Here is a 23,058-nt window from a genome sequence, read left to right as displayed (position 1 = left end):
ACTCTACCACTTGTCTGCTATGTGATCTTGGGCAAGTCATTTAACTTCTCTGGGCCTCAGTTACTTCATCTGTAAAATGTAAAACTGTGAACCCCATGTGGGATAGGGACTTTGTCCAACCTGACTTGCTTGTATCTACCTAGGGCTTAATACATTACCTGTCACATAGTAAGTGCTTAACAAGTACTGTTATTATTATTATTGTTATTATTATCATCATTATCATTACATTCTCAAACCTATCTCTTCAGCTCTGACCACTCTCCTCTGCATTCTCACATTTCTTCTTGCCTTCGGGACATCTCTATTTGAATGTTCTACTGACACCTTAAACTTAACATGTCCAAAGCAGAATTCCTCATCTTCCCACCCAAATCCTCCTCCCCCTAACTTCTTTCCCAGACCATCATTGTTCCTGCCTCACAAGCCAGTAACATCGGCATTCATTATCCTTGACTCATCTCTCGTTCAACTCACATACTTAATCTGTGACAAAATCCTTTTGGTTCTACCTTCACAACATTATTCAAATCCACCTTTCCTCTCTATCCAAACTGCTACCAAGCTGATACAAACACTTCTCATGTCAATTAATCTTTTCATCACTCAATCATTTTTTCTTGAGTGCTTACTGTGTGCAGAGCACTGTACTAAGTACTTGGGAGAATACAGTATACAGAATTGGTAGACATGTTTCCTGCTCACATTGAGCTTAGAGTCAATATAGTGAGAGACAGGCATTAATATAATTATATTATGTATATATTTTGCTATGTATTATATTATAAACATCATAACCCTCCCTGACTACTCCATAAACCTTCTTGCTGACCTCCTTGTCTCCTGTCTCTCCCCACTGCAGTCCACATCTCCTCACTCCCCCAGGAACATTCAGTGGATTCCCATCCATCCTTGCATCAAACAGAAACTCCCTACTGTTGGCTTTATAGCACATAATCACCTCTCCCCCTCCTATCTTACCTCGATGAATTCCTACTACAACTCAACCTTCACACTTTGCTCCTGTACCGTCAACCTACTCCCTGTACTTCAATCTCAACTAGTTTGCGGCTGAGCCTTGTCCCATGTCCCCCCTCTGGCTTAGAACTCCCTTCATATTCAAGAGACCACCACTCTTCCCACCTTCAAAGACTTATTATAATCATTTATAATCATATTATAATCATTTCTCTTACAAGAGGCCTTCCCTGACTAAACTTTCATTTCCCTTACTCCCTCTCCCTTCTGAATCACCTATGCACTCAGATTTGTACCCTTTAAGCCCTTGATATCCACCCCCTTCCCCCCATCTTCAGCCCCACAGCACTTAGGTACTTATCTGTAATAATGATAATAATAATTATGGTACTCAAGTGCTCATTATCTGTCAAACACTATACTAAATGCTGGTTGATATGAGATATTTAGTTTGGGCTCAGACTCTGCCCCACATGAGGCTCACAATCTTTATTTGTCACGTTTCCCCCTCTAGACTGTAGGGAATGTGTTGCATTGTACTCTCCCAAGAGCTTAGTAGGTGCTCTGTAAGATGTAAACATTTAATAAATATTGACCTCTTGACTGATTGAATGTTTACGCTGCACAGAGCACTGTTCTAAGTGCCGGAGAGAGTGTAATACAGAAGTTAGTAAACTCCATCCCTGGTTAAGGAACTGACAGTCTAAAGGAACTAAACTGGGGTGAACATTTTGGCTTACAATGCAAAATTCAGGGATGAGAGAGTTTCCAAGGAGAAGCAGCATGGCCTAGTGGATAGAGCATGGGTACGGGAGTCAGAAGGACCTGGGTTCTAATCCCGACTTCACCATGTGTCTGCTGTGGGACCTTGGGCAAATCACTTAACTTCCCTGTGCCTCAGTTACCTCATCTGTAAAATGGGGATTAAGACTGGGCCCTCCGTGTGGGACATGGACTGTGCTCAACCAGATTACCTTGTATCTACCCCAGTGCTTAGAGCAGTGCCTGACACATAGTGAGGGCATAACAAATGCCATCAAAAAAAAGAATAAATAATCCCTTTATATGTTCACTGAGTTATCAGGCTGGGTGGGATGACACCTTTAGTTTTGCTGCCCTATTTATACAACCAAGCAGTCCAACAAGACCACAGGAAAATACCTTCCAGTGTTTTACTCCCACCTTTCTCCCAAGACAGTGACAGAAAATTGCAGTTCTAGTGGACTCCAAGTTTTCGACACAAAATCACACCTTGAATAGCGCAGGGCAGTTTGTGGAAGCTCAATTAAGGCTAATTGAATGGTTGAATCAGCGAATGGAGATTGAATGGTTTAAGAGATAAATGTTTAAGTGGTAGAAATTTCACAGTGGAGCATTTGTTGAAACAGTTATTGCATTCATTATGCTTTCCATTGCAGAGAAGTTTGAGTCTTTCTGATGTAATTCATTTTTGGCAAAATTGATCGGCTTTATCTTTCCACCAGTGCTTTGGCTGCTTTAATCTGATTAACATAGAGCCAGCAATGTAAGACAGAGAGTTGATAAGGTACTTCAGACCTTTTCTTCTTCTTTAGAATAAATATTATTTCTATTTTCAAAATTTCCTGCCTAGGGATTTCAGAAGGTTGTAGTCATTGATGTGAGAAAATAGTCCAGTTTTTTCTTTCTTTATCAAATCCATAACTTAAGATGGTCACATTAAATATCCATGATTTTCAGCTTTGAGGAAAATGTAAGTAAGTACTAGGGGGTTGGAGCAGGGCTCGACAATAAAATTGCTTCAGTCTTTCCATGTAAATGTAAGTAACTGCTTAACCATTCAATTATCTTCTTCCCACTCATGACAATTTTTAGGGTTTCATCTATGGTCTGGGTGATGAAGGTCTAAAGCTTTCATTTTTACTCTCTCTCTGCTTCTCAAGGTTGAGTAAGCCTTGAAACATTTCTGTGGCAAAGGTTTAGATTTTTTTAATGGTATTTGTTAAGTGCTTACTATATGTCAGGCATTGTACTATGCAATGGAGCAGGTTGGACACAGTCACTGTCCCACGTAGGGTTCCCAGTTTTAATTGCCACTTTACAGATGAGGTAGCTGAGGTACAGAAATGTTGAGTGACTTGCCCAAGGTCTGCCATCAGACAAGTGGCAGAGCCGGTATTAGAACGCAGGTCCTCTGAATCCAGGACCCGTGCTCTTTCCACTGGGTCACACTGCTTCTCAATAATTAAAGCTAAAGAATGGTTCTAAGCAGCTGATGGGGGAATACTGTAACATCATCATCATCACCACCACCATCATCATCTTCATCATCAACAAATAACTGGGGCAGCATAACTGGGAAACAAATAACTGGGCAGCATCTGTAAAATCAAAATCCTCCTGAAATCTCACTTACTTCAGAAAGCCTTCCCATCACTGTAAATCTTCCTCATCACTGTTATAAGCAATAACATCCCCATTTACACTTAAATATGTGCACTCATCTTGAACCCTTGTCTAAATATCAAAACATACATCACTGGCATCTTGTCTAACCACCTCAATCTCATCTATCTCACTGCTGACCTCTTACCCTCATCCTCTGCTGGCTTGGAATGCCCTCCCTCCTCATATCTGACAGATAATTACTCTCCCCCTCCTTCAAAGCTTTACTGAAAGCACATCTCCTCCAAGAAGACTTCCATGACTAAGCCCTTCTTTCCTCTTCTCCCACCTGCTTCTACGTCACCTTGACTTGCGCCCTTTATTTTGCCCCATCCCAGCCCCACAGCACTTATTTGTAATTTATTTATTCATTCATTCATATTAATGTCTGTCTCCCCTTCTAGACTGTAAACTCGCTGTGGGTGGGGAATGTGTCAGTTATATGGTTCTAGTGTACTCTCCCAAGCACTTATTACAGTGTTCTGCACACAGTAAGTGTTCAATAAATATGATCTACTGACTAAGTGGCATATATCTTTAGGCTGTAAACTCATTGCAGCAAAGGAACTAGTCTACCAGCTCCATTATTTTGTAATAATAATGATGGCATTTATTAAGCACTTACTACGTGGAAAGCATTCTTCCAAGAGCTTAGTGAAGTGCTCCAAATATAGTCAGTGGTCAAAAATGCCACTGATTGATTGATTGATGTAGGTCAATCTATGGAAACTTAAGTTTCCCAAGTTCTTACTACAGTATGCTGCAGCCATAAATACCTTAACTATTGTTATTCTCTAATGTCTTGATCCTACAATATTCTTATTATCAATTGTTTCCTGCTTCTCCCTCCTGCCCTTGCTGTTTGTAAAGAGTTTGTGTCTCTTTGTCTCCCCAGTTAGATTATACATTACTTGTCTTTTTTCTATTCCATTCTTCCAAGTACTTAGTACAGGGCTTTGCACCCAGTAAATGGCACTGACTGAGTCTTGGTTGAAGAAGGTCACCAGGTTGTAAGAAGCAATGGAAGTTAGAGGTGAAGGAGTCCAGAGGATGAAGGAGGTTGTAGGAGACCTGGAATCAGCAGTTTGGCCAGGGACACCCTCAGATTTTTCTGGGCATACAGGAGTCTAAGTGAGCTGGAGTCAAACAAGGCCCACAGTTGTAAAATCCAAATGGGGTGTGTCCCTCAGATTGTTATTCTAGACTGTAAACTCCTGGTCAGAGACTGTGTCTGTGTATTGTTCTATTGTATTCTCTCAAGCACTTACTAAAGTGCTCTGCACACAGAAAGCACTCAATAAATACAATTGATAGACTGACTGACTGATGAATGTTTCTGCAGCACTGTTCTCTCCCCTCCAACTTCCTTAAGCAGACATCCTGCCCGCTCCTGAATTTGGAGAGAGCAGAGAGGTGCAGTGTCCTTCAATGAAAACAATGTAAGCCTAGTGGAAAATCCTTCTTTCCTCTTCTCTCACTCCTGTGATGCCCTGACTTACTCCCTTTATTCATTCCCCCCGCCCAGCCCCACAGCACCTATGCACATATTTGTAATTTATTTATTTATATTAACGCCTGTCTCCTCCTCTAGACTGAATGCCCATTTGGGGCGGGGAGTGTATGTTGTATTCTCCCAAGTGCTTAGTACAGTGCTGTGCACACAGTAAGTTGACTCAAGTTCTGATTCTGGTCTACCACCTGTCTGCTGGATGACCGTGGACAAGTCACTTAACTTTTCTGTGACTCAGTTGCCTCGTTTGTAAAATGGGGATTAAATCCTTGTTCCTCTGACTGGGACTGTTAACCCCTTGTCAAACAAGGAGTGGGACAGGGACAGAGACTGTGTTAAATTTGATTACCCTTCATCAACCCCATCTCTTAGTACAGGGCCAGGCACATATTAAATGCGTGGTAAGTACCATTAAAAGAAAAACAGAAGACAGGGAGAAGGGAGCTTCAAGTAGAATCAGTTTGAGGGTGATAATAATAAAAATGGTATTTGTTAAGCATTTATTATGTGCCAAGCACTGGTCTAAGTGCTGGGGTAGATACAAGGTAAAGAGGTTGCCCCACATGGAGCTCACAGTCTTAATCCCCATTTTACAGATGAGGGAACGGATGAGAGAATACAATATATTAACGAGAATAGAACCCACATCCTCTGACTCCTAACGGGGAGGGGAAGGGAAGGTACCACCTTTGACCTCCCTAGCATGCTCAGCAGGAGCCTGACTGGAGTGGATGTTGATGAGGGTGGATGTGGGGTACGTGGGAAGGGCTGAAGCTGTAGCTTGAAGCAAGGAGGAATAAAGTCTTCTAAATCGTAGGCCCCCTATGTTTACCAACTCTCTTGTATTGCACTCTCTCAAGTGCTTAGTACAGTGCTCTGCACACAGTGTGTCACTGATTGGTCAGGGAGTGAAGAGTGAGGAGAAAGGTGATGTGAGGCCCAAGGAACTGTCTGGTGGAAGGGGTTCAATTTACCGAGATCAATAGTAGAGTTGATCTTGAGTGTCCCACTTGGAACTGAAGGTGCCCCCTTGAAGGGAACCAGGTTATAATGGACTCGATTGAGATAGGAATCAATGAATTTGTGACGTGACAAATTGTAGTGGTATGTACTGACTGGGAGAAAAGCAGGCGCAGAGGTTTTTCTGAGGTTCATCCTGGAAATTCAAGGCTTTTCATACTCCATGAGCACTTTGACAAAGGGGGTTCTATTATCGGATGTTGCAATTTCAGATGTTATTTCCATAAAATTTCAGACCCACAAGGGGAAATCACTGCATTAGATGCACCATCCTGCAATCCTCTCTATCAGCACAGCGTGGAGTTTCTGACTAATCAACACCCTGCCATGCAGGACTGGCTCCATGAAGTTTTGGATTAGCGGGTTGGGGTGGGGATGGGGCCTGAGGTGAAGCTATCTGTGCAGAGCCCTGGCTGGTTCTTTCCCCCGAGGATCCTATTTCTCCCACAAACTCACAATTAATCAGTCAATCAATACTACCAATTTTATACCTATAAAAGCAGTCTGGCCTAATGGAAAGATCATGGGTTTAGGAGTCAGAGGACCTAGGCTCTAATCCCATCTCTGCCACTTCTCTGCTGTGTGACTTTGAGAAAGTCACTTAACTTCTCTGTGCTTTAGTTTCCTCTTCTGTAAATTGTGGATTAAATCCTACTCCCTCCTACTTAGCCTGGGAGCCCCATATGGGACAGGGACTCTGTCCATAAGCGCTTAGTACAGTGCTCTGCACACAGTAAGCGCTCAATAAATATGATACGATTGATTGATTATTTTGTTCATACCCCAGTGCTTAGTACAGTGCTTGAAAGACAGTAAATACTCAATAAATACAATTGAATGAATGAACGAATAGATACCACAATCATTATTATAATTAATACTGTACTAAGAACTTGGAGAGCACAATAAAATTATTAGAAATGATTCCTACCTTTAAGGAGCTTAAACTCTTGCATAGACGTTTACTCTCTCCAGTTGCCCTCAATCAATCAATGGTATTTATTGAGCATTTACTTTATGCAGAGCACTGTACAATGAAAAAGAAGTAAAGAATCCAGGTTTCTTAGTGGATAGAGGACCTGGGTTCTAATTCCACCTCTGCCATGTCTGCTGTGTGATCTTGGGCAAGTCACTTCACTTCCCTGGGCCTCAGTTACCTTACCCTTAAAATGGGGATTAAGAGTGTGAGCCCCATGTGGGACAAGGACTGTGTCCAACCTGATTAAAATGCATCTACCTTAGTGCTTAGAACAAGCGCTTGGCACACAGTAAGCTCTTAGAAAGTATCATAATTATCATTTATTATTAGGTGTAGCAGAGACATTCCCTGCCCATAATGAGCTTCCAGTCTAGAGTAACTTGTAATATTTGATTTAAAGATATACACATAAGTGCTGTGGAGTTGGCTATTTCTCCAGCAACACTGCACCTTTGTCCAACCTGATTTGCTTGTATCTACCGCAGCACTTAGTACATTGCTTGGCACAGAGAAAGCGCTTAACAAATACCATAATTACTATCACCTCCCATCATCATCTCGATTCCTGCCAATCACTGCGTTAGATCTCCCCAACACCTGTCCCCGAACCCCACATCAGCTTCCACTCACATTCAGATGCTGCCAGGCATCAAAGCCACCAACATGCTCTAATGATGCCATGCCCACCACTGGCTAATATTACTTCAACAGTTTCAGGAGAAGGACAACCTAAGCCATTCACCATCCAGACATGGAAATTTGTCTCTTGTGGGCTCTTATCTTATGTCATCGAGTCATCTTTGGCCCATAGCGATACCAAGGACACATCTCTCCCAGAACATCCCACCTCCATCTGCAATCGTTCTGATAGTGCATCTATAGAATTTTCTTGGTACAAGTACTGGTAGAGTACTGGGAAATCTCCAGGTGTGACTCTGGGGTATTAGTTCTGAGTTATATTGTTTGAGAAATCTCCTTGGTCAGGATCCACAGTTCCCATCAACTTTGAAGGACTCAATCAGCACTTCCTTCCTACCTTTTCTCACTGATCTCCTACTACAAGCCCACCTGTACATTTTGTTCCTCGGAGAATTGCTGAGGAATAGCTTATTGTAGGTCTCAGACAAGAAAGGAGATTTACCAGGTTATCTTTAATGATGAGCTTTGAAGTTTTCGTATCATTTAGGATATTAGAATCTGACCCTGGCTGCCTAGATTTGGGGAAAGAATCCCATATACCTCGGGAGAGATTTCCATGGAGAACCCAAGACTCTGTTCCCCTTCATCTAATTCAGTGGAGGAAGAGTTGGCCAGATTCTTGTAGTGAGATTTTTAACTCTAGAATCTGTATGATCAATCAATCAGTCATATTTATTGAACACTTACTATATGCAGAGCACTGCATTACACTCTTAGGGGAGTGAGTACAGAGTTGGTAGACATGGTCCCTGCCAGCAAGGAGCTTACAGTCTAGATGATCTAATTATCTACCTCAAGCTTAGCCTTGAGGAAGTGTTGTATATATAACGTGGCTCACTGGAAAGAGCCTGGGCTTGGGGGTCAGAGGTTATGGGTTCTAATCCCAGCTCTGCCACTTGTCTGCTGTGTGACCTTGGGCAAGTCACTTAACTTCTCTGTGCCTCAGTTACCTCATCTGTAAAATGAGGATGAAGACTTTGAGCCCCACATGGGACAACCTGATTACCCTTTATCTACCTCAGCACTTAGAACAGTGCTTGGCACATAGTAAGCTTGTATAGTAAGAGTGTATAGATGGCATAAGACAAGACAATATATATAATAGATATATATTATATATATATACATATAAGACTGTAAACCCAGTGTGGGCAGGGATTGTCTCTATTGCTGAATTGTAATTTTCAAGTGCTTAGTACAGTGCCCTGCACACAGTAAGTGCTCAATAAATATGACTGACTGACTGAATGAATGAATGAACATATATGTATATATTTATATGTATATATAGATAGATAATGTAGGCTCTCTCTGTATAGATCTAAATATCACTTTACTCTGAGGTAGAATATATCGTTATTCTTATCACAATACACGGATGACATTTTCCATATCTTCACCAATATTTCTGCCCATTATTTTTATGTCATTCCCCTCTTTGAATTACAAAAATGTTCATAAACAGAAATTATTAGTACCTACAATCTTGCGGAATATTTTGGAGTAACGTCCCATTCACTTGATAAGCGCATAAGCATGAATAAATCCCCAGTAAACTTATCCAATCAGAATTCTTCGGAAACTGATTTATATTCACTGATAGCCATGGACCGCCTACATCATTTCTGGTGAGAATGTAAAATTATGAATATTTGAGGAACAAATTTCTCCTGTTCCCAGGAGGCATTTTCATTGTTAGAAATAGTTCCTAGAAATTGACTGTAGCACAGAACTGCTAGAATTTTCCCAAAAACACATCCAGATGTATAAAAGGGCTTGGAAGACCACCAATGGATTTGTACATGATTTGCATATGTTATGCATTCATGCAAAGCTAATGCAGGCTACTTATAGAAACTGTCAAATAGTTGCTTGATTGTTGCTTGTCACTTCTCACAATTGTTGACATTTATTCCTGCTCATTCACACTCTGTCTTTGACCATTTCCCCCATTCTGTGGCTGTTGGTGAGAAGACTTACACACAGAGGCAGTGCAGGATTCATTCATTCAATCATTCAATTGTATTTATTGAGTGCCTACTGTGTGCAGAGCACTGTACTAAGTGCTTGGAAAGTACAATACAGCACTAAAAAGGTACAATCCCTGTCCACAACGGGTTTACAGTCTAGGGGCATGGAAACAGACATCAAAATTAGTAAACAGGCATCAATATAAATGAATAGAATGTGAGAGCAACTGAATATTTGTGAGAGCAGGTTAGTTTGAGGAATTCCAAGGGAAAAAAAGCACAGGCAATCCTCATTGCTGTCCAGTAATTTTTGAATATTCGTCCTCCTGTTAATTCATCCTAGGAGTCAGACCTGGAGGAAGATTAAAGTACTTTAATAGTGTTCATTGGTCTTGTTTCAATGCTTGGCGAGTATATTTCCCGTGGCTGAAATCACAGTTCATTCAAACAATCAATGGTATTTATTGAGTGCTTACTGTGTTCAGAGCACATGTTCTAAGTGCTTGGGAGAATACAATAACACAGAGTTGGTCAATACAATCCCTGCCCACCATTAACTCACTGTTTATGGGAGGTGCTCACAGGCCATTGCAGGATAAATGTGAGAACTGTGAGGGCAAATCCAGCAGTAGTGGGTCGTCCCATAGGCTACATGCTTAGAGTCTGACTTCTTTTGTGCTATTTGGGCACTGAGAGGAGAGGGAGCAGCCTGTATCTCCTTCCCATGGGCTGGGCCACCAGTTCTCACTGACACTCTGGTCTAGACGCCCAGTGAGCCCTGGGATGCTGGAGGCAGGACTTGCCTGAGTGTGATAATACAAGCAGTAGAAATGTCACTTTTGGGGGCCTACTGAGTGCAGACTGTAAACTTGTAATCCAATAATAATGATTATAATAATAATAAATGTGGATTTTAGTTAAGCACTTTGTTAAGCACTCCGGTGGATACAAGCAAATTGGCTTGGACACAGTCCCTGTCCCATGTGGGGCTCACAGTCTCAGTTTTCATTTTACAGATGAGGTAACTGAGGTCCAGAGAAGTGAAGTGACATGCCCAAAGTCACACAGCAGACAAGTGGCAGAGCCAGGATTAGAACCCATGACCTTCTGACTCTCAGTCCTGTGCTCTACCCATGACACCATGCTGCTTCTCCAGACTGTAAGTTGATTGTCTAAATTGTAAATTCATGATGATGCCAACTTGTACTTCCCAAGCGCTTAGTACAGTGCTCTGCACACAGTAAGCGCTCAATAAATACGATAGTTGATGATGATGATGATGATGATGGCATTTATTAAGCGCTTACTATGTGCAAAGCACTGTTCTAAGTGCTGAGGAGGTTACAAGGTGATCAGGTTGTCCCCCGGGGGTTCACCGTCTTCATCCCCATTTTACAGATGAGGTAAAGTGACTTGCCCAAAGTCACCCAGCTGACAATCGGCGGAGCCAGGATTTGAACCCATGAACTCTGACTCCAAAGCTTGGGCTCTTTCCACTGAGCCACACTGCTTCTCTCACTGTGGTCAGGGAATGTGTCTGTTTATTGTTATATTGTATCTCCCAATAACTTAGTACAATGCTCTGCACACAGTAAGTGCTTAGTAAATACAGTTGATGACTGGCATCAAGCCCTTGGAAAAGTACGAGAGAAACACAAGACACAGTCCCTGCCACAAAGGAGACAGACAGATATATAGATATTTTCGAACAGGTCAAACAGAGTAACAGTATGAGGCTTAATCCCCAGGAGAAGCAGGACTTGTCTTTCACTTTCCCCTTGAGCATTGGAGAATGTTGCCCCTTTCAGCTCCATGGTGTTGGACTCCAGGGAACCAAAGGTCTAAAGTTCTGGACCAGATCTTTTTCCCTTCTCTCCACCCAGCCTGAAGAGTAGGGATTTTCCTATCCTAGTTCTTGGGAGAGAGGGTTTGGCAGTCTTAATGGCTGCCCCCGACCCACCAACCCCGGACCATTCACCTACACACTCAAAGAACCAGACTGGAGTCAGTGACTAAGAACCATGAGCAGAGTCCATATTGAGAGGGACAGGGAAGGGTGTGGTTCTCAGAACCGTCAAAACCAAGGACGAAAGGATGAAAAGAAAAAATGGGGGAAGAAAACAAAAGGGAACAAAATGAGAAAAAGGAACAAGGGGAAGGAAGGGATTAGGAATGGAAGAGAAAGAAAATTGCAGGGCAGGAGGGAAGAGAGAGAGTAGCATAAACTACAATAGAAGATTGCAAAGGAAGGAGAAAATCAAGCTACAGACTCTGAGGAAAAGAAACCTAGACCCCAACCCCGAGGAACAGAAAAGAGAGAAATGCTGAAAACAGAGAAAGAAACAGGAGGGTCAGAAAGATGCAGGCGTGTGTGGGGGCTGTAAAAGGAAAGAGAAACAGTGTGGTCTCATGGAAAGGGCATGGGCCTGGAATTCTGGGAACCCGTTTTCTAATCCCTGCTCTGCCACTGGCCTGCTCCACAGAAAAATCATCCAACTTCTAAGTCATCTAACTTCTCTGTGTCTCAGTTTTCTCATTTGTAAAATGGAGATTCAATATCTCTTCTTCCTCCTACCTGGACCCTAAGCTCTTTCCTTCATTTATTCAGTCATATTTATTGAGCATTTACTGTGTACAGAGCACTGTACTAAGCACTTGGGAGAGTATAATATAACCAAGGGTAGAGACCATGTCTTCCCACTCTGGTATATTGTACTCTCCCAAACGGTACAGTATGCTGAACAGTGTAGTCACTCAATAAATTTGATTGAGAGATTGATTAGCCTGTGAGCCTCACATGAGACAGAGACTGTGTCTAGCCTGATTATTTTGTATCTACCCCAGCACCTAGTAAAGTGCTTGGCACATAGTAAGTGATTAACTAATAAAATAATTTGTTATTATTATTAATAATAATAATAATAATGAGTGGGAGGTAAGAGGAATTAGAAGAAAATGGGAATGCCAGCAGAGTGCAAAGAAATTGATCAGCAAAGTGTTCACAGGATGCTTGACCCCTGTATCTGTTTATTGTTGTATTGTACTCTCCCAAGTGCTTAGTACAGTTCTCTGCACACAGTAAGCGCTCAATAAATACAATGAATGAATGATGAATTATCACCATCACATATTTCATTGAAGAAGTACCTATGAATACCCATGTATTGGGAGATGGGATAATTTGATTTCTCTCAAGATTTTTGGAAGTGCCATTATTGTTTGTAATATCTTGTCCTTCCTATGGTATTCCTTACCAGGCAACCATGGTTTGTGAACTACTCCTCTTCCTCTCTGGGCTCCAGATAAGCCCCACTGCTGCCTTCCACAGGAAAGCCCATGCAAGAGATGTTCCCTGCAACTGAATCCCCATTAGCCCTGGTGACCAGAGAGAGAGCAGACCAGAGCCTGTCAGCAGAACCCTCAGAAGGGAGTAGTAGTAATAGTAATGATGGCATTTGTTAAGCATTTACTATGTGCCAGGCACCGTACTCAGCACTGGGGTGGATACAAGCAAATCCGGTTGGACACAGACCCTGGGCTGTGTGGGGCTCAAAGTCTTAATCTACATTTTACTGATGAGGTAACTGAGTCACAGAGAAGTTAAGTGACTTGCCCAAGGCCACACAACAGACAAATGGTGGAACCAGGATTAGAACCCATGGCCATGACTAGTAATAGTAGTAGTAGTAGTAGTAGTAGTAGTAGTGGTGGTAGTAGTAGTAGTAGTAGTAGTAGTAGTAGTAGTAGTAGTAGTAGTAGTAGTAGTAGTAGTACCTCTAGCCTGGAATGTCCTCCCTCCTCAAATCTGCCAAACTAGCCCACTTCCCCACTTCAAAGCCCTACTGGAAGCTCACCTCCTCCAGGAGGCCTTCCCAGTCTAAGCCTCCCCTTTTCCACTGCTCCCCCTCCCCTCCCCATCGCCCCAACCTGCTCCCTTTGCTCTACCCCCTCCCTGCCCCACAGCACTTGTGTATATATGTACATATTTATAATTATAATTCTATTTATTTTTATTAATGATGTATATATATAATTCTATTTATTTATTATGATGATGCTGATGCCTGCTTACTTGTTTTAATATCTGTCTCCCCTCTTCTAGACTGTGAGCTCAATGTGGGCAGGGATTGTCTCTGTTGCTGAATTGTACTTCCCAAGTGCTTAGTACAGTGCTCTGCACACAGTATATGCACAATAAATATGATTGAATGAATGAATGAGTGAATACTAGTGGTAGTAGTGGTAATAGTAATAGTAGTGATAGTAGTAGTAGTCGTAGCTGTAGAATAGTAGTAGTAATAAGAATACTAGAAGGAGTAATACATTTATTGAGCACCCACTTGGTGTAGTGCACTGTACTAGATGCAGTATATATCTGTATCTATCTATCTATATGTTTATTTATTTATTCATTCATTCATTTATATTAATGTCTGTTTCCTCTAGACTATGAGCTCACTGTGGGCAGGGAATGTGTTCGATTTTATTCTGTACTCTCCCAAGTGTTTAGTTCAGTGCTTTGCACACAGTAAGCTCTCAATAAAAATGATTAATAATAATAATAATAGATGCTGCTAATGTACTAATGAAGTAAGATATTCACTGATCACAAGGAACTTACATTCTAGTAGCTTTCATTCTAAGGGGGCACACAATTGAAGCAGCCGGAGGGTTTTAATAGCCTTTCTCCCTTTGTGCAAGCAGGAGAACTGGACAGAATATGCTATGGAGCACTCCCCATTTTGTTTGTCAACCAGGATCTTCTTGGCCATGTGACCGATTTTGGAAATGGAAGCAAAGGAGTCCAATGTTGATTTCTTAGGTGCATGCTGAGAGGAGAATGGTTTGGACCAGATTCCTGGAGGAGAGGTGAATGGAGCACAGGATTAGGGACATTTCCACAAGCCTAATGTTCTGATACCCCTCTCAGAGTTGCAACTGGAGAGTTTCCAGTACTCTACCAGTCTTGGCTATGGGAGGGAGAGTCAAAGTAGAGGCCTACCCATTCCATTCCTAGCTTGGCCAGTGGCTAGCGAGTGGAATTCAATCCGTTACAAGTCAATACTCAACTGAGCTGAGCAGCAGCGGCATGGGAGTGAGTCGAGGGCAGAGACTTAAGTTTACTGCGCGGAAGGAGGAAATGGTAAACCACTTCTGTATGTTTACCAAGAAAACTCTGTGGATACACTGCCAGAACGATTGTAGATGGAGGTGGGGCATTCTGAGAGAGATGTGTACATGGTGTCGCTATGGGTCGGACATGACTCGGCAGCATAAGACAACAACAGTGTTTTGATAAGGCAATTCACTGAGTTCCCAACGGAGTAGAGGGTAAGTATGAGTTTGAATTCTGAAGTCAGACAGATCTGGCATGTTTCAGTCTTCCGAAGTGCACAAAGGTTATCATAATAATTATTATGGTATTTGTTAGGTGCTTACTATGTGCCTGGAACTGTTCTAAGCGCTGGGGTAGATGCAAGCAAATCGTGTTGGACACAGTCCCTGTCCCACGTAGGGTTTACAGTCTCAATCCCCATATTACAGATGAAATAACTGAGACACGGAGAAGTAAAATGACTCACCCAAGGTCACCTAGCACACAAGGTACATAGTCGGGATTAGGTATATTGCACACAGTGGATGTTCAATAAATATGACTACTGCTACTATTGGTACTGTGGCTAATACTGCTGTTACGTTTGCTGCTATTACTATTTCTGCTCCTGCTACTGGTACTGCTGCTGCTACTACTGCTGTTAAATAGGTGCATATTTATAATTCTATTTATTTATATTAATGATGTGTATATATAATAATAATGGCATTTATTAAGCACTTACTCTGTGCAAAGCACTGTTCTAAGCGCTGGGGAGGTTACAAGGTGATCAGATTGTCCCACAGGGGACTCACAGTCTTAAACCCCATTTTACAGATGAGGTAACTGAGGCACAGAGAAGTTAAGTGACTTGCCCAAAGTCACACAACTGACAATTGGCAGAGCCAGGATTTGAACCCATGAACTCTGACTCCAAAGCCAGTGCTCTTTCCACTGAGCCATGCTGCTGTCTGTTTACTTGTTTTGATGTCTATCTCCCCCCTTCTAAACTGTGAGCCCATTGTGGGCAGGGATTTACTCTGTTGCTGAATTGTACTTTCCAAGTGCTTAGTACAGTGCTCTGCACACAGTAAGAGCTCAATAAATATGATTGAATGAATGAATGAATATTCTTCTACTGTATTTTCCAAGGGCCTAATACAGTACACAGTATGTCTTCAACAGATGTTATTGAGGGGAAAAAAAGAGTCCTCAGGGTGACATTGAGCCTTTAGTTAGTTCTCTGGGGTTGGATAGAATCTCATTTCTCTTAGACAAAATAAGGGGGAAGATCTCTTTTAGACTGTGAGCTTCTAGAGGGCAGCAGTAGGGTCCGACTACTATATTTACATTCTCCCAAGGGCTTAGTAAAGTGTTCTGCACACAGTATTGATGAATTTCAAAATATTGCTGTCAAAAAATCTATCATTGGCTTTGCCAAAGGACTTTTAGAGGTTAGTCCTGCCCCTCGGTGACTGTATATTTTCATTTAGAATGCTATTATTTTGCATGAAGGGCAGTGTATTTTAAAATCATTTTTATGCTGGTGTTTTGTGTAACTGGGATAGGAATATTTTTATGTAATACAGAATCATAGTTCAGTGTATTTCTGGTTGTGTAAGGTGTTGTGGAATTTATTACATCTGTTGCAGAGTTTATTTAGCACATCCTCTTACAGTGTGAATAATTTAGCATTATAGTTTATTTTTAATCTCTTTTTCTTCAAGGCAGCACATTCTTTTCACAAAGGCTGAGTTCGGGATCAGGGGAAGGAGTTATTGGTTGGGCAGCAAAGAGTCTGGAAACTAGCCATAGATTTGGGGGTTAGGCAGCATTGCTGTTCCCCCATTTTGCTCTAAACCATTTTGTCAGTCAGTCTATTTACTGAGTGCTTACTGTATGTAGAAAACTGTACTAAGCGCTTAGAGAATACAGTAGAACCCTATAGAAGATGCATTCCCTGCCCACAGTGAGCTTACAGTCTAGAAGGGGAGACAGGCATTAATATAATGAATAAATTATAGATATGTACATAAATGCTGCGGGGCTGGGAGGGGGGATGAATAAACAATAATAATAATGGCATTTATTAAACACTTACTATGTGCTAAGCATTGTTCTAAGCGATGGGGTAGATACAAGATAATCAGGTTGTCCCACATGGGACTCACAGTCTTAATCCCCATTTTACAGAAGAGGTAACTGAGGCACAGAAGTTAAGTGGCTTGCCCAAAGTCACACAGCAGGCAAGTGGTAGAGCCGGGATTAGAACCCACGTCCTTTGGCTCCCAAGCCCGGGCTCTTTCCACTAAGCTATGCTGCTTCTCTAAAGAGAGAGCAAGTCTGGGCGACACAGAAGGGAGTGGGAGAAAAAGAAAGGAGGGCTTAGTCAGGGAAGGCCTTTTGGAGGAGTTGTGCCTTCAATAAGGCTTTGAAGGGTGGTATGAGGGTGGAGGGGGACTCTCTGCCGGTGACAGTAGAATTCAGATAATCAATCAATCAATCAATCGTATTTATCGAGCGCTTACTGTGTACAGAGCACTGTACTAAGCTAGTCCAGGCTGTGCAGTACGCAGAACTGGCCCCTTTACCTAAAACTCACTAACTGCTATTGACCGAGATAGGCTCACGAGGGTCTTGATTGACAAATCAATCCTAGTAAATCCAAGTTGATACCTTAAGGTTAGAAGAAAAAAATAGTGTCCATAGACTGTAAGTTCTTTGTGGGCTGGGAACGTGTCTACCAACCCTTTTTATATTGGACTCTTCAAAAGCGATTAGTACAATGCTGTGCACACAGTAAGTGCTCAATAAATTCCATTGATTGATTGACTGATATGAAGATTTCTTATGAAGAGTTTTCAGTCTTTGATCCAGTCTATTTCTTGAATAGTGCTAGTGGAAGGAGGAGTTCTTAATATGCATGTCTATGGGGGCCACTCAAATATCAAGGAAGGTGAATTTATTTTTTTTAATAGATCAATCAATCAATCAATCATATTTATTGAGCGCTTACTGTGTGCAGAGCATTGTACTAAGCGCTTGGGAAGTACAAGTTGGCAACATATAGAGACGGTCCCTACCCAACAGTGGGCTCACAGTCTAATAGATGTGTGTGTGTGTGTGTGTGTGTGTGTGCGCGCGCGCGCATTGTTGATGAGACTAATTTGGGGCTGACAATCCCTCATATTATGTGTCTATAAATATTGCTACCTCTTGCACAGATGCATCGGCTACCCATAATGCCCAGTACTTTCTTCCATTTTCCCTAATATTGTGTTCACTGTGCCAAATGCTGGGGTAAATATGAGATAATCTGATCCAACACAGGTCCTGTCCTACAGGCATGTGATCCCCATTTTATAGATGAGGAAACTGATGTGCTGAGAATCAATCAATCAATCAATCAATGGAATTTACTGAGCACTCACTATGCACAAAGCACTGTACTAAGCACTCAGGGGAGCACAAAAGTTAAGTGACTTCTCCAAGGTCACACAACAGGCCAGTAGTGGAGCTGAGGCTAGACCGGGTTAACTGACTCCCATTTAGGAGCTCACTGTGGGCAGGGAATGTGTCTATTTATTGTTATATTGTACTCTCCCAAGTGCTTAGTAGAGTACTTTGCACAAAGTAAGGGTTCATTAAATGAATGAATGAATGAATGAATGAATGAATGAATGAATGCACTTTCCACTAGACACCTCTGCCTCCCTGGTGTCTCCAATGTGGTTCTTGATCAATGAATGTCATTTACTGAGCACCTACTGTGTGCAGACCACTGCACTAAGCAGTTGGGAGAACACAATACAACAGAGTTGATGATTCCCTGTCCACAAGGAGCTCACAGTCTAGAGTTCTACCCCTAATTTACTACCAGACTGAGACTTCGTGAGTTTTCTGTCCTTCCCACACGGGGGTAATAGCATCATTTTCCTTCATGTCCATGTGAAAAACAAAATAGATCTGAGTTGTGAGACTTCCTATGAATTTGGCAACATCTTCCACTGTCTTTAGCTGAGTTAGGAAATGGCATTCAGAATTATTTTTGTAACCAAGCCTTGCTTTGCTGAAGTGTTACATCTATTTCATGTCCTCTGTTTCCCCAAGAGAGGAAGGTCTTAGAGCAAACCAGCTTGCAGATCACCTTAACATTTCCCCATCCCATAAAACAGCAAGAAACTTATATGTTTATAAAAGATGCCAGACAGTGATGGAAATCCTGGCTTCAAAAAACGTTCAGGGCATGTCACTCCCCTCCTCTAAAACCTCCAGTTGTTGCCTATCAACCTCCATATCAAGCTAAAACTCCTCACTATTGGCTTCAAATCTCTCCATCACCTCGCCCCCTCTTCCTCACCTTCCTTCCCTCCTTCTACAGCCCAGCCCGCACACTCCGCTCTCTGGTGCTAACCTTCTCACTGTGCCTTGTTCTCGCCTGTCTCACCGCCAACCCCTGGCCCATGTCCTGCCTCTAGCCTGGAATCTCCTCCCTCCTCAAATCTGACAGACAATTACTCTCTTCCTCTTCAGAGCCTTATTGAACTCACATCTCCTTCAAGAGGGCTTCCCAGACCAAGTCCCACTTTTCCACATTTCCCACTCCCTTCTGTGTTGCCCTAAGTTGCTCCCTTTGATATCCCCCGACCCTGTCCCCCCAACCCCAGCCCCACAGCATGTATGTGTATATCTGTAATTTTATTTATCTGTAGTGATGTCTCTCTCCCTCCATCTAGACTGTGAGCTCATTGTGTGCGGGGATTGTCACTGTTTATTATTGTATTGTTCTTTCCCAAGCATTTAGTACAATGCTGTACACACAGTAAGCGCTTAATAAATACAATTGAATGAATGGATGAACTTTGGAAAAGGAACAGAAAAGGGGGTATATTTGGTCATCTTATATTGTTCAATCTCTGCAGAAGAGGCAGGAAGAACATTTTTCAGGTCTCTGAGGGGTCTGCATGGTCCTCACTGCAGGGACTAGAAACAGCATAAGGGAGCCAGCTTGTAAGCCTCATGCTGTGGAAAAAAAATTGAAAATAGTGAAAATTTAGAGGAAAATGTCCACACCTCCTGGAACAGCAGGTTGGATGGGCCACACTCATTTAGTTGCTAGTTCCAAAGTCCGCCAACCTCCTTGCCTCCGCTGCAGTGTAGTATGCAGCCATTCCTAAAGGAGATGGTGAGGAGCTTCTGGCCTTTCCAGCCTGGAAATCCCTCGCTTCATAGCCAAGGGACCATCATGCCTCCCCACCTTTAAAACCCTCCTAAAATTACATCTCCTCCAAGAAGTCTTCCCTGACTATCTGTCCACCCCATTTGCCCTCTGTACCCCTTAAATACTTTGTAACTCACCCCACAACTAGCTGCACAGCACTGATGTCCATATCCTTACATTCTGCTGCTTCTCCTAGCTGTAATGTACTTTAATGCCTATCTCTCCTACTAGATTGTAAACCCCTGAGGGTAGGAATCACTCTAGCAACTCTATTATAGTGTACTCTCCCATGCACTTAGCACAGTGTTCTGCCCACAGTAAATGCTCAATAAAGACCACGGATGGATTGATGGAGTGAGAGAATTCCTTCTAGACTGTGAGCATGTAGTGGACAGGGAATGTTTTGTTATGTTGTACTCTCCCAAGTGCTTACTAGAGTGTTCTGCACACAGTAAGTGCTCAATAAATAGGATTCATTCATTCATTCAGTCCTATTTTTTGAGCTCTCACTGTGTACAGAGCACTGTACTAAGTACTTGGAAAGTACAATTCGGCAACAGATAGAGACAATCCCTACCCAACAAGAGGCACACAGTCTAGAAGGGGAATAGACTGATTGAGTCTGGTCAACAACCCAGAAGCTTCAACTATGGAGGCTTGAGCCTGCTTCTTGGTCCCAGTTAAGGGAGAGGAAGCTGCCATAATTCTTTCAAAACCTCCTCATGCTCTTGAGGAGAATCCTAGCAGCCCAAGGTGGGGTTGGAAAGGGTATATGAACCCCCTCTGACCAGGCTGCCCCAACTTGTATGAATAAACTGTGGCAAAGACAAAGTTGTTGTCCCACTGGAAAGAATGCAGGCACTATTATACAGTAGGGAAGGATCATCATCATCATCAATTGTATTTATTGAGCGGTTACTGTGTGCAGAGCACTGTACTAAGCGCTTGGGAAGTACAAGTTGGCAACATATAGAGACAGTCCCTACCCAACAGTGGGCTCACAGTCTAAAAGGGGGAGACAAAACCAAACATACTAACAAAATAAAATAAATAGAATAGAAATGTACAAGTAAAATAAATAAATAAATAAATAGAGTAATAAATATGTATAAACATATATACATATATACAGGTGCTGTGGGGAAGGGAAGGAGGTAAGATGTGGGGGATGGAGAGGGGAACGACGGGGAGGGGAAGGATCATGGGAGTTTCTCTACTTTTATTTTCTGTTTCCTTCTTGGGGCCAGTAAAGGGTTTTAATGCTTTTACTCCTTCCCTTGAGAGGCCCCAAGCTGTCAATTCTGCCTGCACTGATGAGGAAACTGAGGTTCACATGTGACTCAGGGAAGGTGACTCAGAGAAGCCGCATGGCCTACTGGATAGAGCACAGGCCTGGAGTCAGAAGGACCTGGGTTCTAATTCTGACTCCACCATTTATTTCTCCGCTGCGTCACCTTGGGCAAGTCACTTAACTTCTCTGGGCCTCAGTAACCTCATCTGTAAAATGGGGATTAAGACTGTGAGGTCCATGTGGGACATAGACTCTGTCCAGGGTGATTTGCTTGTATCCATCCCAGCTCTTATTACAGTGCCTGGGACACAGTAAGCTCTTAACAAATACCACTGTCATTATTATAAGCATCTTGGTGATCTCTGATTCTGGAGAGAAGTAGTGACCCCTCATCTTTTTGAATACAGCCATAAGATACCAGAGGAGGGTTTGTCCGTCATCAACATCCACGGTGGTTTCTCTGCAGGCTCCCAGTCAAGCTGGGACTTCTATCCATCTCTGAGGAAATCATTTCCGATGGTATCTTAATGCCTTCCTGTCTCAGAGCCTTTATTCTTTGCTTCAAGGGAACTATGTTCACATATTTATTCCTCCTCTCATTGCTCGCTCATTTTCAATCCAAACAGACTCCATAAAGGAGGTGGGACAAAGAGAAAATATTCAGGAATCTGAAATCAAATCCATTTTCAATCACCATTTGGGAAAAATTCCTAGGCTGAGCCTTTGGCTGTTCAGCTGTGGAACCTTCTCCTCTGAGGACATTTTAGCTCAATGTAAAATAAAAAATAAATGAGAGAGCTAGGATTTAGACTCCGTTGGCTTTTGAGGGTGGAAGAATGTTTTGGCAAACCAGAGAAGAGTCTGACTGCCTTTAGCCAAAGAGAAATAGCAAGAGCAGCACTTTGAATATTTAAATTGATCCACGTAGTTTGGCCAAACACTATTCTTTAGATAGAATTTTAAAATTTTCAAGTACTAAAATGGAAAATTTGCTGTAAAAATCACTGTATCCCCAACTTTAGGAAGGTATCTGCCCTGGAGAATGAAGTTAATCTTGATTCTTTGTTCATTTGGTGTTCTCCTCATTTCGTTTCAGATGCTGAAATAAGTCATAAATAATGGTATTTGTTAAGCGCTTACCATGTGCCAAAAGTAAATTTGCTGGGGGGCTGCACAAGGAGGGAAACTAGTTGTGATTTAAGTAGTTGGGCGTTTGATAGCTTCAGGCCCCAATAGAGGCTATCAAAAGATTCAGGAAGGATTTGGATGGATTCATAAAGAAAACATCCATGAAAGGTGAAGATGCATCCTGAACCATAAGGAGATATACTCAAGGGAGCAATCAGAGCATGGCTCCACTGAGTGCCTTGGTGCCACTTTTGGAAATAGCATTGTGGGCTGAGTGGAATAATGGTCTGACCCAGAAATTGCACTGCTCATGTACACGTTTCATTACCATTATTACTGTTATTATTTTTTATGTTCACAAACAGATAACTTATAATTTCACTGAATCACCCGTTTGGAGACATTTCAACATTTTAGATTGTTTTTATGCTATACAATGATAATCATGGAATTTGTTAAGAACCAACTACATATATATATACACAAAACATTGGGCTAAAAGCTGGTTTCAAAATCCACCCTCTCCACCTGAACATCCAACTCCATTCTTTCTCACCTTATCAAAGTACTTGCCCACTCCCTTCTTCCCTCTATGACCCCCCCCCCCCCCCCACACCATCTTCAACTGGTTGTTCTCCAGTGACTTTTTCCCCAGTGATCTCAAACATGCTTATGTACCCCTTATCCCACGGCTCCACCAGTTATCATCCCACCTCCCACCTACCATTCCTCTCCAAACTCTT

At 42.3% G+C, this 23,058-nt stretch overlaps 1 non-coding gene across 1 annotated transcript; it reads left to right on the top strand.

The window, feature by feature from the left end:
• Positions 1 to 14,500: 14,500 nt before the first annotated feature.
• Positions 14,501 to 14,639, top strand: LOC119929251. The gene has a single exon (XR_005451385.1). It is a non-coding gene; the product is annotated as a small nucleolar RNA SNORA7 (small nucleolar RNA).
• Positions 14,640 to 23,058: the final 8,419 nt, after the last annotated feature.

This window comes from Tachyglossus aculeatus, chromosome 5, assembly GCF_015852505.1.
Source record: "Tachyglossus aculeatus isolate mTacAcu1 chromosome 5, mTacAcu1.pri, whole genome shotgun sequence".
Lineage (NCBI taxonomy): Eukaryota > Metazoa > Chordata > Mammalia > Monotremata > Tachyglossidae > Tachyglossus > Tachyglossus aculeatus.
This window is presented reverse-complemented; position numbering and strand designations above follow the sequence as displayed.